At 39.7% G+C, this 14,558-nt stretch overlaps 1 protein-coding gene across 3 annotated transcripts in view; it reads right to left on the bottom strand.

Moving 5' to 3' along the window:
- The window catches only part of MPPED2 (metallophosphoesterase domain containing 2), a 162,850-nt gene that overhangs the window by 83,800 nt on the left and 64,492 nt on the right, over positions 1 to 14,558 (bottom strand). The window lies entirely within an intron of this gene.

Here is a 14,558-nt window from a genome sequence, read left to right as displayed (position 1 = left end):
ATTCTAGGTAAATCAAATTCAGTCTACAGAAACATTTATAGTCTCAATCAACTGTAGATTGTTACTATATTTACTATTTATTTAATTGGACTAACATTAAGAGATCAGGAAAAAGCACAGCAACAAATAGGGATTTCTAGGTTTCTTTTTAGAAATCACAAGATCAGGCATTTCTGATCTCTAGTCTGCCACAGACCTACCTCCTCATGCACTCATGCCTGCCTCATTTATGTTATTGTGTTGCCGAATGGGCGCCTCTATTACTAGAATTAGCAACCTAGAGACAAGGGTTATTCATAATTTACCCAATGCACTCTGGCTTTTGTTTCTATTTTCTGCCAGAGGTTTCTGTGGAACGCTGATGATACCCACCACCGCCCCCCACCCCAAAAATCAAACCCAAGACTTTTTCTCAATTCTCGTCTCTTGTTCACACCACAGTGACATTGTTGCTCCTCAGAATGAGTATTCCCTTGATTCCTATTTGCACTATTCAGTCCTCCTCTTCCCTCTCAGATATTTCCTTTCCTCTGTCCTTGTCTTCTGCTCTCTTGGCATCCATCCCATACTTGACTGAGCATTACTCTCTTCACCTCCTTGTATGGATATTATTTAGTATTCTCTTGGTGTACCACTCATATTTCTATTTTTCATGATTCAATTTTTAAACTCTTACAATTTAGGGCCCTCCTGGGTGGTGCAGCGGGTTAAAGCGCAGCACTAAGAATTGAAAGCCCCTTCTGCGTGAGTTCGATCCCTGCCTGCCCCCGAGGTGATCCACATGGCGTGGCAGACCTCTCCTGGCCTGCCCACTGCTCCCCTCAGCAGTGTGCTTCATCGATCTGCCTGTTCTGCTCCCCACTCTGTCTCTGGTGAATCCCCTCACCACCCCTGCAGCTCTAGCCTGCACCCCGGTTCTGTATGCATAAATAAATAAATAAATCTTAAAAAAAAAACTCTTACAATTTAAATTATGGAGGCAGCATGTGGTTAAGGCAGCAGGTCTCTGCAGGGTCTGCTGTACATTAGCTGCATGACTGTGGACAGAGCAGTTATGTTCACTAAAACACTCAACAAAATAGGGACAGAGATTGTATCTCTTTCATAGGTTGTAGTCAAGATGAGATGGCATAAAGCTTCTATAGCACAGACATGATATTGAGTAGACAATCTGTATGGTGATTAGACATACTATGGATTTTAGTTTTTACATGTGAATTTTCTTCCCTTATACTTCAAGGTCCTTGAAAGCATAGATTACATCTTGTGCTTCCTGGCTCAACCCAGAGTATCCAGTTCAGTAACTTCCAAATGGCAGATGCACAATCAGTATTTACTGACTAAGTAGAGGGATGGTTCTATCTCCAGGATGGTTCTATCTCCAGAGTAATTCTAGAAACTAAGCTAATCATCTTTGGTTTGGAATAGTTAATTAAGCCAGTGTTACATTTCCTCAGTTTTAAGACCTTCCTGAAGTGTCCTATTCTTGATTCCTGATGCAGTCTAGCTAGATAATTTCCAATGAATTGCTTTAAATCTCAAATATAAATGGGGAAGGAAGGATAATAATATCACCTATAAGGCTTGGTACACAATCAAGAAAATACTATATAGATAGATAGATAGATAGATAGATAGATAGAGAGAGAGAGAGAGAGAGAGAGAGAGAGAGAGAGAGAGCAGTGTCACACTTCATTATCATTCAATACATATTATTACAATAATTATTATGAATACGCCTTTCAGTTGTTATCCAATCAGTCATTATTAGTTCATCCACAAACTGAATCACCTCTAGATGTCAGGCACAATGTCACTACTCTCAAAGAAGAGCATATGAAGAGAGAAAAAGAAAGCTTCAATTTCTCCAAAGGTAGATATCGACAAGGTTGGAAATGTTCTTCAAGCAAACTAAAGTAGTATTAGTGTAATTTGAGCATCTGGAGGTGATGCTATGAAGCTCCAAGCTGTATGCAAAGTAAACCTCACCACCTCTGTCAAGAAGATTTGAACTTGCAAAATGAACTTCTCTATTGTCCAGCTACCATCCAGCAGTAATTACTTAACATGAAAAAAAAAAAAAGCTACTCATTTACAAATGCACAGCATCACCTTTGTTAGATTCATTTAGTTCTATTTCTTCCAAAAGTGACTGCTCATTTAGAATACACGCAGTACCTTGATAGAAGCAGGTGAGGGTACTCCTCCATGAGTGTGTAGGTAGGGCTGCAATATCCGGGACTGTCTAAGATCTTCAGCTATGCACATGCCTGAAAAGTCCCTAACAATGTGAAAGTGGATATACCCAGAACTGTGTCCAGGTCAGCCCCTTCCTTATCAGACTTGAGATGTTTAATGTGCCACTTAATGTGGCCCCCCTGACTCACAGCACACAAACCCAGAAGGACGGCTTCTGACACAGTCCTTGGTGATGGTGTGAAGCTGCACTTTGTGAGCCTTCCTGGAGTTGGAATAGGGAACGTGAAGAAAACAAGAGGAGAGGGGAGAGATTCACTCCTATGCTCACCAGAGCAGCTTCTGTTTTCTTTCATTTTATAATTTGGGGAAAGTTCATCTAAAGAAAGTTATCCCTGACTTAGAATAAAAAAGAAAAGCAACTTATTTATCTGGCCCCTATCTACTGGTAAAGAAACTCAGTGCCACACAAATGCCACCACTTGCCAAGCAAAGTCACAGTTCAAGCTGATGGCAAGAGTGGGACAAGAATAGCTCCTTGACTTCTATGCTAGGATTCTTTCAAGTGACTCCAAACTTGTAACAGCCTGATAAAGCCTGTCCTGACACCCACTTCTCACGTGGGGCCTCCTCAGACCATTCCTTTATCTACAAGTGATCCTTTCTCTGGTTCTAGGCAGGTAGGGCCCTTTTTGTTTTTATCATGAAAGAGAACTCCCCCATTCTAGATGCTTCTCTAGCTATTTCAGGGACATCTCCAGAGGACATGAGTAGTCTCAGCATGGCACTATGACAACACAAATTCTGGCTCATTGAACACATTCTCCAAATGCTACTGCAGCTGTGGGTGTCATTTCTTACCAACTAGCCCTCAGGAGAATTTGGGAGCCTACCCAAAGGAGAGAAGGTCAAGGATCCAGGAAGGAGAGGGGAGAAAAGTTCCTTTACCCAACTTTATCCAGAGATCCAAAATTAAAAAACTTATTAGCCATAATATAAGAATGAATATGAGACTCTGACAGAGAACAGAAACCCAACACAATAAAGCAAAATTCCTAAAGAGATCAGGAAGGTAAACAACAACATGGACTGAAGTGGGAAGATAAGAGATGGGGTGGGGGTGGGGTTGGACATGTGCATCGCCGTTTAAAATAAACCTGTAAGATTTCTCTGACCAAACAAAATTCCTTGCTAGCTGGCCCCACCACATAAGTTAATGTGCCAGAAAATAAACTATCACACACTTGCAACCTATTCTTTTCTATCAATCATTATTGAGCATATTCCTCTAGAAATTCAAGTTCAGGTCAAATCAAACTCCAAGGTCCATTCCGGAATATTAACTTTTCCTGGGGATTTGTCAGCTACCTGCTAGAAGATGCTCCAGCCTCTTCATGAATAAGGGTACAGAAATTAGGGCAAACAGAGTGATCCAGCAAATCAAGCAAATGCCAAAGATGACCTTTCCCATGCCCTGTTTTAGGCAGAGATCTAGTAAGCAAGGTTACTGACTACTATTTCCTCTTTCTTTCAATTACAATCAAGGTGGGGGGAACCCAGAGGAGAACACTACTTCTTAAAGAGAACATTCTAAAGCTAGTTATCATTTGCTGGGATTCTAGGTAAAAGAAAAGCTAGTCCTACAAAGATAACAACTGTTAGTATTACCAACCCCATGCCCAGTCCCCATCACACTCTTAAATAATAAACTTAAAAAAATATTGCAACATATCTCCTATTCGGTAGAGCTCATTAAATAGCAAGAAGAAAACAGAGACAGATGACAGGACAGGACAATCCTTATGGCTCCTCAGGAAAAAGCAAACTCACATGGGACAATCTTCAAGCTCACATATACTTGCCAGTGTGGGAGAGAAAAAAAGTAACTTTCTAAGATTAAAAAAAACAAAACAGTTTGTAATCAAATCTATTATCCTAGGACTGCTTCTAAACAAGAGATCTATTATAATTCAGTCACATCTGATGACTTTAACCTGAGTGGGGTGATGCCAGCAGCCTTTTAAAATACTGTGCCTTAACACTACCATTACAAAGCATTGTTATACTCTCACAATGGGTAACATACCATTTTTTTTAGGTTTAAAATTATTAATACATTGTTAATATTGTGACCAGCAGAGAAGAGAAAATGGTCAAACCCCTGAAGTCTCTTTATTCCACTAAGGACTGAGTAAAAAAATCTTGGACTTGAAAACTGGCCAAGCAGAAAATTCTGTAGAAGGAAGAATAGGAAAAAATAATACTAGTGACTATGGAGCTAGAAGAGATATGAGGCCCCAAAAGAGGCTAAGGGGATATGACACCTAAATTCCTTCCTTGGAAGTAATTTTTGGGAGCTGATAGCAAACAAGAACTGAATCTAACCTGGAAGCAGGGAGAGGACTGTGTCAGTCATACTGGACCATCTTCCTTCCTCTGTGGTACCCCCACCACCTAGAAAAATGCTTGGCACTTAGTTGTTGCACTCTGCCTACTAGTTGAGTGAATGACAGGACCTCTAGAAATCCCTTTCAGCTCTACAGTTTGTACTCACTTGCCTCAGCTGCAAAGCCATCAGAAACATTCAATCAGAGCAAGCTCCGTCTCTGACCTCAGTCTGTCCCCCGTCAGGCTCCATTAATTTTCACAAGTCCTGACAGCTCTAACGTTAATACTCACACTTGCTGATGGAGCCACACAGCAGGTTCAGACTGCTACGTTCTCCTCTGAAACTCATGCATTAGGGTTTCTTCCATGCTTGCAATGGGAAACCAAGTCTAAGAAATATTAAACACAGAAAACTATATTACAATAATGTCAGGGCGGAGGTGGAAACCCAGGAGAGAATAAGAAATGCTGAGTGCAAGTCCAGTAAGCCACTGCAGGAATGAAGGCTATCACAAGAAGTCACAGCTGAAATACTCCCTCCTTTTCTCCAGCCTCCTCCATAAAAAGAATCCCAAGGCACCACAAGGAAATAGGACATTAGCACCCATAAGTATTAGGAACCTGAAAATAGTTCAGAGATTTGATGGCTTCTTTTTTGCATGTAAACCTGTCTCATAATAACTTTTTCTCAATATAACTTTTTTATGATTTTCATGACTTACACACGCACACCACACCCCTCCTCTCTCATTCAAACATGCATTTTTAATGACTGCCACAAATTAGTAAGTCAACTGAGTCTCCTCAGTCTGCCAACTGAGTAGCTCCAATTTGCTACCCAGGCCTTGGCATTTTCTACATGTGAAGCTGAGGTAGTTGCTAAAGTGCAGCTCCAATTATACGCAAGTATTACCATCTGGCTAGACAAGTGGAACCACAGGTTATCTTGCCACTATTATTTTTTCCAAACTCTTCCTTACATATGAAGACCTTGGTTTATTGAGGAATATTTACTGACTTATCAATTTTTTTTCTGAATAACAAAATTAGCTTTTAAAGACTCAGAAATCTACCTATACGAGCTTCAGAAATCTGGATCCAAATCCAGGTTCCACTGGATATTCACAAGAAGAATCAGCAAAGTCATTGTCAATTCCACCTGCTGTGAGAATGTTTCTATCACAGAAAGGTAACAGAGAATAGGGATGTGCAGCATGATGGTTAAAAGCTTGGGTTCTGGAATCTGGCAGGACTGGAACTGCATTTCTGCCAAACTCAAACTCAAAACATGCCATTTAACCTCCCTGTTATTCATCAGAAAAGGAGGGTAACTGTACAACCTGCATTACAGAGCATATAGGCAGACTGTGTGAGCTCAATAGAGGATCCAATACAAATAAGACATATATAAGTTGATTTCCATTACTATAATCTCTACCTTCATTATTTTTATCTTGTCTTCTCTTTTACATTTAGCTTCCTCCAAGATAAGAGGTCCATCTACTACTTCTTACTACCTTAAAGGAGTATTCAACAAATATCTTTAAGAAATAGCAGTGTTAGTTGACAAACTCTATGGTGAGCTGAGTAATAATATGTTGCTGTTTTTTTTCTCTACAAGATCTTTTAAAAAAACAGCTGAGAAAAAGGTGTTGCTTCCAGCAATAATTATAAAATAAGTGGCAATTATACGACTGAATAATTAGAAGAACAAATACAAATCCTGTGTGTATGCATTTTAAACGATTAAGTATGATGAAAATCAAATTAAATAAAAATAACACAAGACATAAAGGTCACGTTCTTTAAAAGAAATAACAATTTTAGAGGCTTCTTAGATTCTCTTCCCACCTGAACCTTACAAATAATAAAAAAAATCTTTTTGTAATAACTACTGTTATTTTTCTAAGCTGAAACAACATCAGGGCATATGATGAAGGATTCAGTGTGCATTGGGGAGGGGCTGGGCCACAGAAGCCAGAAAGGAGGGTTGACAGTGGAAATAAAATCTCTACCTTAACAGCGCCACTGGGGTTAGATGAAAATGGTCTTCTAGAACTTGATTAAAACTAAATTGAAAAAGAACATATTTGGCTAATATTACATTAGGCTAAAATATAGAAATGAACCCTAATACTCTCAAAATCTAATAAGAAAAAGCCATCTCAATTTCCAAACTTTCACAAACATCTCCTTTAAATGCATCACAGATCAATTTACATGGTACTTTTGCCAATAAGCAAAACCAAATCACAGGTTCCAATTGGCTTATATTGGAAAGTGTGAGAGCAAATGCTAGAAAATGCAATTACTGCAAACAAACTCCATTTTCTCCCCTCTGAAGGGAATTTCAGAGAATATTTTATTGCCATCAAATAATATTTCTAAAGGCATCAATACACAATTCTATTTTCTTTTCAGAGTCCCCATTCACTGTATAATCTAATCCACTCTACAGAATATCTTGAAATTTAGAGAAGAGCCTATGAAAGGGGATATTTCTTGCACACACATCTGATGTCAATTTTAATAATCTGCACTCTGGACAGGAAGTCACAATGGGCAACATGTAGAGTCCAATATTTCCCATTTCACAACTCAAAATTTTAATGAAGCATTTCAAGGATAAAATTTCAAGAGGAGTCTCACAAGGAAGATTGTTTTGATTCGTAGTAACGGTGATGAGGTGTATGCAGTATAATTCCTTAGGAAGAAAGGATTTCTGGAAAGCCTGCTATGGCACATGAGGCTGGAGGTTCCAGGAATAGGAGTTGGATATTTATTTCACTTTTTATCACACACTCAATTGTATGATCTGGTATTTGCCCCCAGTTTCATGTGGAAATATTAATCCCCAAGGTGATAATGTTAGGAAGTGAGGCCTGTGGAAGATGATTAGCTGATGAGAGTGGAGACCCATGAGTCGAAGCAGTGTTTCCAGAGACCCCCACAGAGCTCCCTCACTTCTTTCACCATGTAAGGACACATCAAGAACACAACCGCTATGAACCAGGAAGAGGACCCTCACTGAAACATTCATGCAGTTGCCTTGATCTTCAACTTCTCAATCTCCAGAATGATTAGGAATAAACATCTGTTGTACTTAAGCCATCCAGACGGTGGCATTTTGTTATAGCAGCCCCAAAGGACTGAGACACCATAGTTCTTTCTAGTTTCTAAAGATTGAATCCCCAGCGCTTAAAGCCAAAGTTTGAGAGTTCATATTTTCTCATACATAGTATGTGTAAAGCATAAAAGGTGGTTCATGAAGCTCTTTTAAATAATTCAATTTTTTCAGGAATCCAGGTAATCCTGCCATAGTTGGAGAAATAAAAAAAGAGCAGAAATAGTCTTCTGAAGTGCCCTGTTTCTGAACACTTGAGGTCAGAAGAATAAATACTACCTCAGCCTAAATTCAACTTGTTGAATAAGCAAATTAAAGTGAGTAGGTAAATGAATAGACCTGAATTACATACATTATACAATTAGTGTCTTCAAGTCCAAAAAAAGAGAAATACTATTGTTGCATGACTAATATTACTCATGAAAAGATTGTTCCAGTATGTGTTCCAGGATTGGGTAGCTTAAAGGAGATCATCAATACACCAGTCATTCATTATTTGAGATGGTATTTCTTCTCTGTTGTACCCCTTCAACGGAAAGTTTTCACTCCTAGGCTTCACAGGAAAATCACTGCTGTTTTGACAGCTGGTTTTATAAGACCCTTCTCTTTACAAATGAACCTCTTGCCCAAGCCAAACAGGACGCATGTGTGCATCTTCTCAGGACCCAAGTCAGTGGGTCAAAGAATCCACAAGGATATATTTGCAGAGCCAGCATATTCCTTTTGCTTCCAATAGAAAAATCAGGAGTGGCAGGGTGCTCCTGACCTCTTCTCCTCTAATGCTCAATGAAATCCCAACCTGAGAGTCCTCAGAGATCAAAATCATTGCTTCTATGGAATGGGACATTAAGACTCAGCAGGACTAAGTGCTTTCTTTAAGGTCACCCAAGGAGTTGGCGGCAAGGTAACTCCATCCTGCAGACCATCCTTGCTTCTCCCATATCATATAATTACAGTGTCAGAAGTTTTGAGTCGGAGAGAGTTGGAATGAACTTCCCTCCAGACTAGGAAATGTAGGCTCGGAGAAACTGAGATGTGCCTCCAACCATGAATCCTGTCTTCTCCAATCAATGCTCCACTACTGCCAGAACTTACAGTAACCACATGGCCTGTGTTACCGACTTCTTCAGACATCGAAGACATTTACGATTGCTCAAAGTTCTCTATTGGCATACTCTTTCCTGTTCTTTTTCAAACCTCTTCTATTGTAACTTAAGACCATTTTCTTTCACTTGCTCCAAAGAAGGCATCCAATGCAGTTCCCTCACCTGTGAGTTTAAATCACAGAGTAGTTCAAGATGATAAAATGACCTCTCTGAACCTACCCATTGCCCTTCCAAATTCTTTCTATGTCTGACACTGAAGCAGAGGTTGATGAAACCCAATGGTAAAGATTTTCCATGTGGCCAAGTGAACAATTTTTACTTATTTCCCCCCCTCATCAATTGTTAAGGGGTTGCATTTGCTTACCATCAGCCAAAATGGCATTTATTTTCTTTATTAAATGCCAAGATGGCTTCTCAAGGTTCTGAACAAAGATTTTCTAGATGGTCACGTTCCTATAACACAGGCTTATCACCACCACAATATCTCATTCTTGCATATTTCTCAAATAACAGTTTTCACTTTTCACTGGGAATATTCTTCTCCGAGTGGAAGGCAAGGACAGGATCACTGAATCCGAAATGGTGACACTGGAAGTCATTTTTGGAAAAAAACATTTTTATTTCTTTTTAAATGAATTCCCTTGGAATGCCTTAGCTACACGCTGCAGATTAGCTACATAAGTAGGAAAAGAAAGTATGTTTGCAGGTTCTAACCTTTTTCTCCACAACTGAAGAATCTAACCATTTCTAGTCAAACACACCCAAAGCTGATTCCTAGGAAGGTCAGTGGATTTCAATTCTTTGGGTTCTTATTCTTTAACTATATCATATGGCATTTCACTTTTGATTCCACTGTCTCAGATTCATCTATTTTGTCGCTCCCTTTCCCTTTTGGCTCATTTCAAGTCTGTTACAAAATCGGGTCTCAACCTAATTTTCTAATCCATCAGCCTTGGGGAAAAGAAATCCTATTAGGTCCAATTAAATCCCATTAGATCTCTGAGGCTCTCAAAAGTCAGGATGAGATATGATAATAAAATAGGTTCCCAGAATGCCCACGGAATGATGACAGTCTTTCTACCACAGTCAACAATTATTCCCTAAGGCCTGGGGGTATGACACATAGTATATTTAGTGTTAGCTGGGAAATAATGATGCACAAGCAGAAGAGGTTCTCTGCTGTGAAACTTACACCCAGCTGGGAGCAACAGACAGCAAAGAAGTAAATAGCTATTAACATAACTCATACTATAAGTGCTAGAAAGGGAATTAGGTGCAGTGAAAAAGAGAAACAGGAAATCTACTGAGATACAGTGATCAAAGAAGATGTCTTTGAAGACAATCACTCAACATCTTCTGTCTTTCCAGCCCTTTATCATTAATATGGCAAGATATATAAGAAACAGATTTCCCTAATCATGTGTAACATAAGAAGGTAAAAAAAAAAAAAAAGTGTGTGCAAGACACACACACACATGCATACATCCAAGATAGCTTTAGAACATTTTATCATGCACACAATTCCTTTAGAAGTTCAATCTTTCTGAGAACATTCAAATACTTCAATCTTCCATTGTTGATTAGTGGAATATTAACTAGAGAAAGTTTTTTTTTTCCTTTGTTTTCAAAAGCTACCTTTGTGACTGAGAAGCATTCTAAAATGTGTATATTCACTTCCTGCCTCAGTAAGGTCAGTATACTGAGAATATAGAAACACAACTACGTAGGACCTAAAAAGGCACAGTAGGGTCCTGCCTGGTAGCGCAGCGGGTTAAAGCCAACACTAAGAAGCTAAAGTCAATTCAGCATGAGTTCGATCCCCACCCCGGAGGTGACCCACATGGTACAGCAGACCTCTCCTGCTTCACCTGCTGCTGCCCTCAGCAGTGTACTTCATCAGTCAGCCTGTTCTGCTCCCTATTCTGTCTCTGGTGAATCCTCTCACCACCCCTGCACCTCTGACCTGCTCCCCAGTTCTGTATGCATAAATAAATCTTAAAAAAAAAAAAAGGCACAGCAGTGGGCTCCCATGTGTGGACACCCAGAAAGTAGGCCCACCAGGTGTTACCTGGGTGTGATATGAAACATTCCAACAAAGCCTATTAGCTTATTTTCTTGGGCACCAAGCCACTGAAGATGAACCAAGGGGATATTTTATTTCTATCTGATTCTGTCTTTACCCTCCAAGCATGGAGATGCAGCAGGGAATTCTTGCTACCCTGTATCAGTAGGTTCAGGTTCCAACCAGATATCTTTCCACTTCTTGATGACAAATTGATGGTGACAACTATTGACTTGGATTGTTAAAGAGGTAATTCCTGTGCTATCTTTAAGAATCTCTGCAGGCCAACTCTAGGTGGGTAAGTGAGAAAGAAGGTTAAGCGTTCGGACCAGACAGTCAGCCAACATAATATACAATAATGGTTTCAGCCTCGAAACTTTGGAATCTGATTCCATATCAGTAATTTGTAACCTTCTTTCTTGACATCATTCCTATTGGAAAGGGACATGGATGATTAGAAGCCTATTCTGTCTAATATTTCCAACTCAGAAGAGGAGCAAGAGATGAAACAGAAAAAAAAAAAAAAGAAAAGAAAAAAAGAAAAACCAATAAAGGGAAAAGATGGGTAAAAAATTTCAACATATACAATCAGAAACAGAAGCTAAGCAAGGTAATTAAAAATGTCACTGAATGCTGTCTTTATTACTGGCCATGTGGCTGTTCCTGAATTACAATCATGCCTAAAAGACTTTATTCTAGGACAACAGACTGGACTCCATTCTAGAAATAGAGTAGCCTACTATCTTGAAGGTGCCTTATAAAGACTCAAAGCAGATACTGTAGACAATCTACCTAAATTCTCACCCCACCTTTCCAAGATAGCAGAGGCCAAGGCAAGTGGAGTGGATTAGCAGGTAATTTATTTCCCTTGCCAGTGGCTGGGTTAAAGTGATGCATGTCATCCAATACTAGCAATGAGATAGGGGGGCATTTGCTAAAGGGTTTCTGGGAATGGTCACCACTTCCACAGAGAGACACTGCAGTCAAAAGCTCTGTGATCACAGAGAGACACACTGGAGGGAATGTCCCTCTTTTCCCCTGAACATCTGTTATGTCTTTGTGCTATGCCTAGAGCAGTCACTTTAACAGTCCCAAGCTTAGAGGCAAGAATGAAAAGTGTGAATAGGAGAAAAGAATATTGAAAGAATTCTGGGTTCCTGATCTTGTTATTGGGCTCATGAGTTATTAGAACCGGAAAACCATTTCACTCCCAGCCTTGTTCATGTATGAGATAATAGACCTCTTTTGCTTAAGCCAAGTTGTTTCTGAGGCCAAACGCCTCTTGATTTAACTCACAATATTTATACTTCCACATGCGTAAGTAATAATGTTCCTCCCAAACAAAGTTATTTGTATACCTCTTTATAACTGCCTGTTAAGAGACCCTAGTTTGTGTTTTGCTGCCTCCGGCAAGGATATACAGAGTTCCTGTAAACAAAAGCAACTGATGATGACAAGTATGAGGCTTAGCACCAATAGACAGAAACCTTAGCCTTCATTGGGAATGCCTTGAAAAACTCTGTACATTAAACCACTTAATGAAGAGTGATGAGAACATATAGATATATGCAGCCTATATCCCTGAACTTGACATTCAATACTATTGTAAGAACAACAACAGTGAACTGGCAGAAGAGCCAGTGAAGAGTTCAATAAATCAGCAATAATTCAGATCCACTAATAGATACTCTGATTCAATAGGTTGGAGCTAGGGCCAGGAATCTGAATTTTTTTTAAGATTTATTTATTTATGCATACAGAACTGGGTACAAGCCAGAGGTGGAGGGGCGGTGAGAGGATTCGCCAGGGACAGAGTGGGGAGCAGAACAGGCAGATCGGCAAAGTACACTGCTGAGGGGAGCAGCGGGTGGGGTGGGTCAGGAGAAGTCTGCCACGCCATGCGGTCGCCTCTGGGGCAGGTGGGGATCGAACTCATGAGGAAGTGGTTTTTAGCTTCTTAGTGCTGTGCTTTAACCCACTGTGCCACAAGGGAGGGCCCGGAATCTGAATTTTTAATTACCGGCTTGAGCCATTATGACAAGCACTCAGGCTTCGGAGATGGGCATGTGAAACTGGAGAAGAGCCAGCAGCCTGAGATTTGGTGGGCATAACAGGTAAACTGAATTGATCCATTTACACCTGTTCAATTATTTAGGCTGAAAGCTTTAAAAGTTAACTCCCATGAAAGTAGTTACATAACCTTACTTTTGTATAGATTAGGATCATAAACTCAAGCTAATTTGCTTCCTAAATTGTCCTAAAGGGCTGTAAATATTTTCCTGTCTCCTTCACAGCCTTCTTCATGTTATAGCCCAAACTTGCTCAAAGACATGCCGAGAACCTTCTGCAACAATAAAAACAGCCCACAATATGAAACAAACAAAACTCCCATCCTGGAAAAGTCACAGTCAACTTGCTAATAGCAATACTTGAGAGACTGGATTGGCCAGAGAACGTTAAGATAAAATAGGCACAGATTTTCACGATGGCAACTTTCATGTCTACCATGGTCAGAGGGCGTAAGTGTTGACCCATGGTGAGTAATACTAACTTAGAGACAAATACATGGTATGGAAGCAATACCCCAACCCCCGTCATGGCTGATACTGTTAATCGATCTTAAGATCTTTCCTGCTGAATCTGAGTGTGGATGAAGTACCTTCTTAACAAAGTGCTTCAGGGCTGAAACTCCCTAAGAAGATGAATTAAAAATTAAAATCCACCCACTATTAGGAAGAAAAAAAGTGAATAAAAAATCTGTGCATTCATTTCCAAGATGCTGTTCTGGTGCATCCAAGTCTCATTATTGTTATTTCTACAGCTCCTCATTCCTTGTTCATAAAGAGCACTTGAATAAATGTTTGCTTTATTTAATTTTGGGGTTTTTTTCCTACTAGTTTGGCCAGAGGATTTAGCATTTCCTTCACATGAATATTAAACTCAACAGAGCCCATGAAGTACTAGACCCAAAACAGTTAATTAGCAAGTCACCAAGGCTGGAGCAAGAAGCAGGAGGCACGGCTTAGGAAGCTGCCCATTTTTCTTGTAATAAAGAAAATAAAGACAGTAATTCTAAGAACATTTATTAACCCCCCAGTATGTGTAATTGCCATCAGATGTGGGTCTGTCAGTCTTGCATTAACATAAGCTACTGCATCTTGGTTTTCAATGGCACAGTAATGCCTACGATACTGCAGATAAGTGCTAACGCTGGAGTTTTGAGAAGCAAGCCCTGTGTCCAGCAAATGCTTTTAAAAGAGTTTCACTCTCAATGGTTGCTTGCCCAGAAGAAATTCATTTTATGTTTAAAAAAAAAGAAGAAGAAAGAAAACAAGGAGGCATTCAATTGAGCAAGCATTTTCTTAACTCATTTTAAAATAATCTCTTACATTCACCAACAATTCGTCAATGGGTGGAACCACAGAAAGAGACTTTGTAAGGGTTGGCTGTATGCTCCATTCTATATTGGTATACGACCTAAAATAATGGAATGGCGATAAAACAAAAAAAAGAAAGGCTTTATAATAGTCAAGACACGCCGACCAATTTTAAATTGAATTACACAGCCTGCTAATCTTTATGACGGGATAAAATTTCTTTCAACATTATGCATTAGACTAAAATTTGCAGCACTGCCCCCTCCCCACTTCTTGAGCTGACAGTCCCCCACATACAACACCCC

Source organism: Condylura cristata, unplaced genomic scaffold, assembly GCF_000260355.1.
Source record: "Condylura cristata isolate star-nosed mole 26May11 unplaced genomic scaffold, ConCri1.0 scaffold00015, whole genome shotgun sequence".
NCBI classification, from domain to species: domain Eukaryota; kingdom Metazoa; phylum Chordata; class Mammalia; order Eulipotyphla; family Talpidae; genus Condylura; species Condylura cristata.
This window is presented reverse-complemented; position numbering and strand designations above follow the sequence as displayed.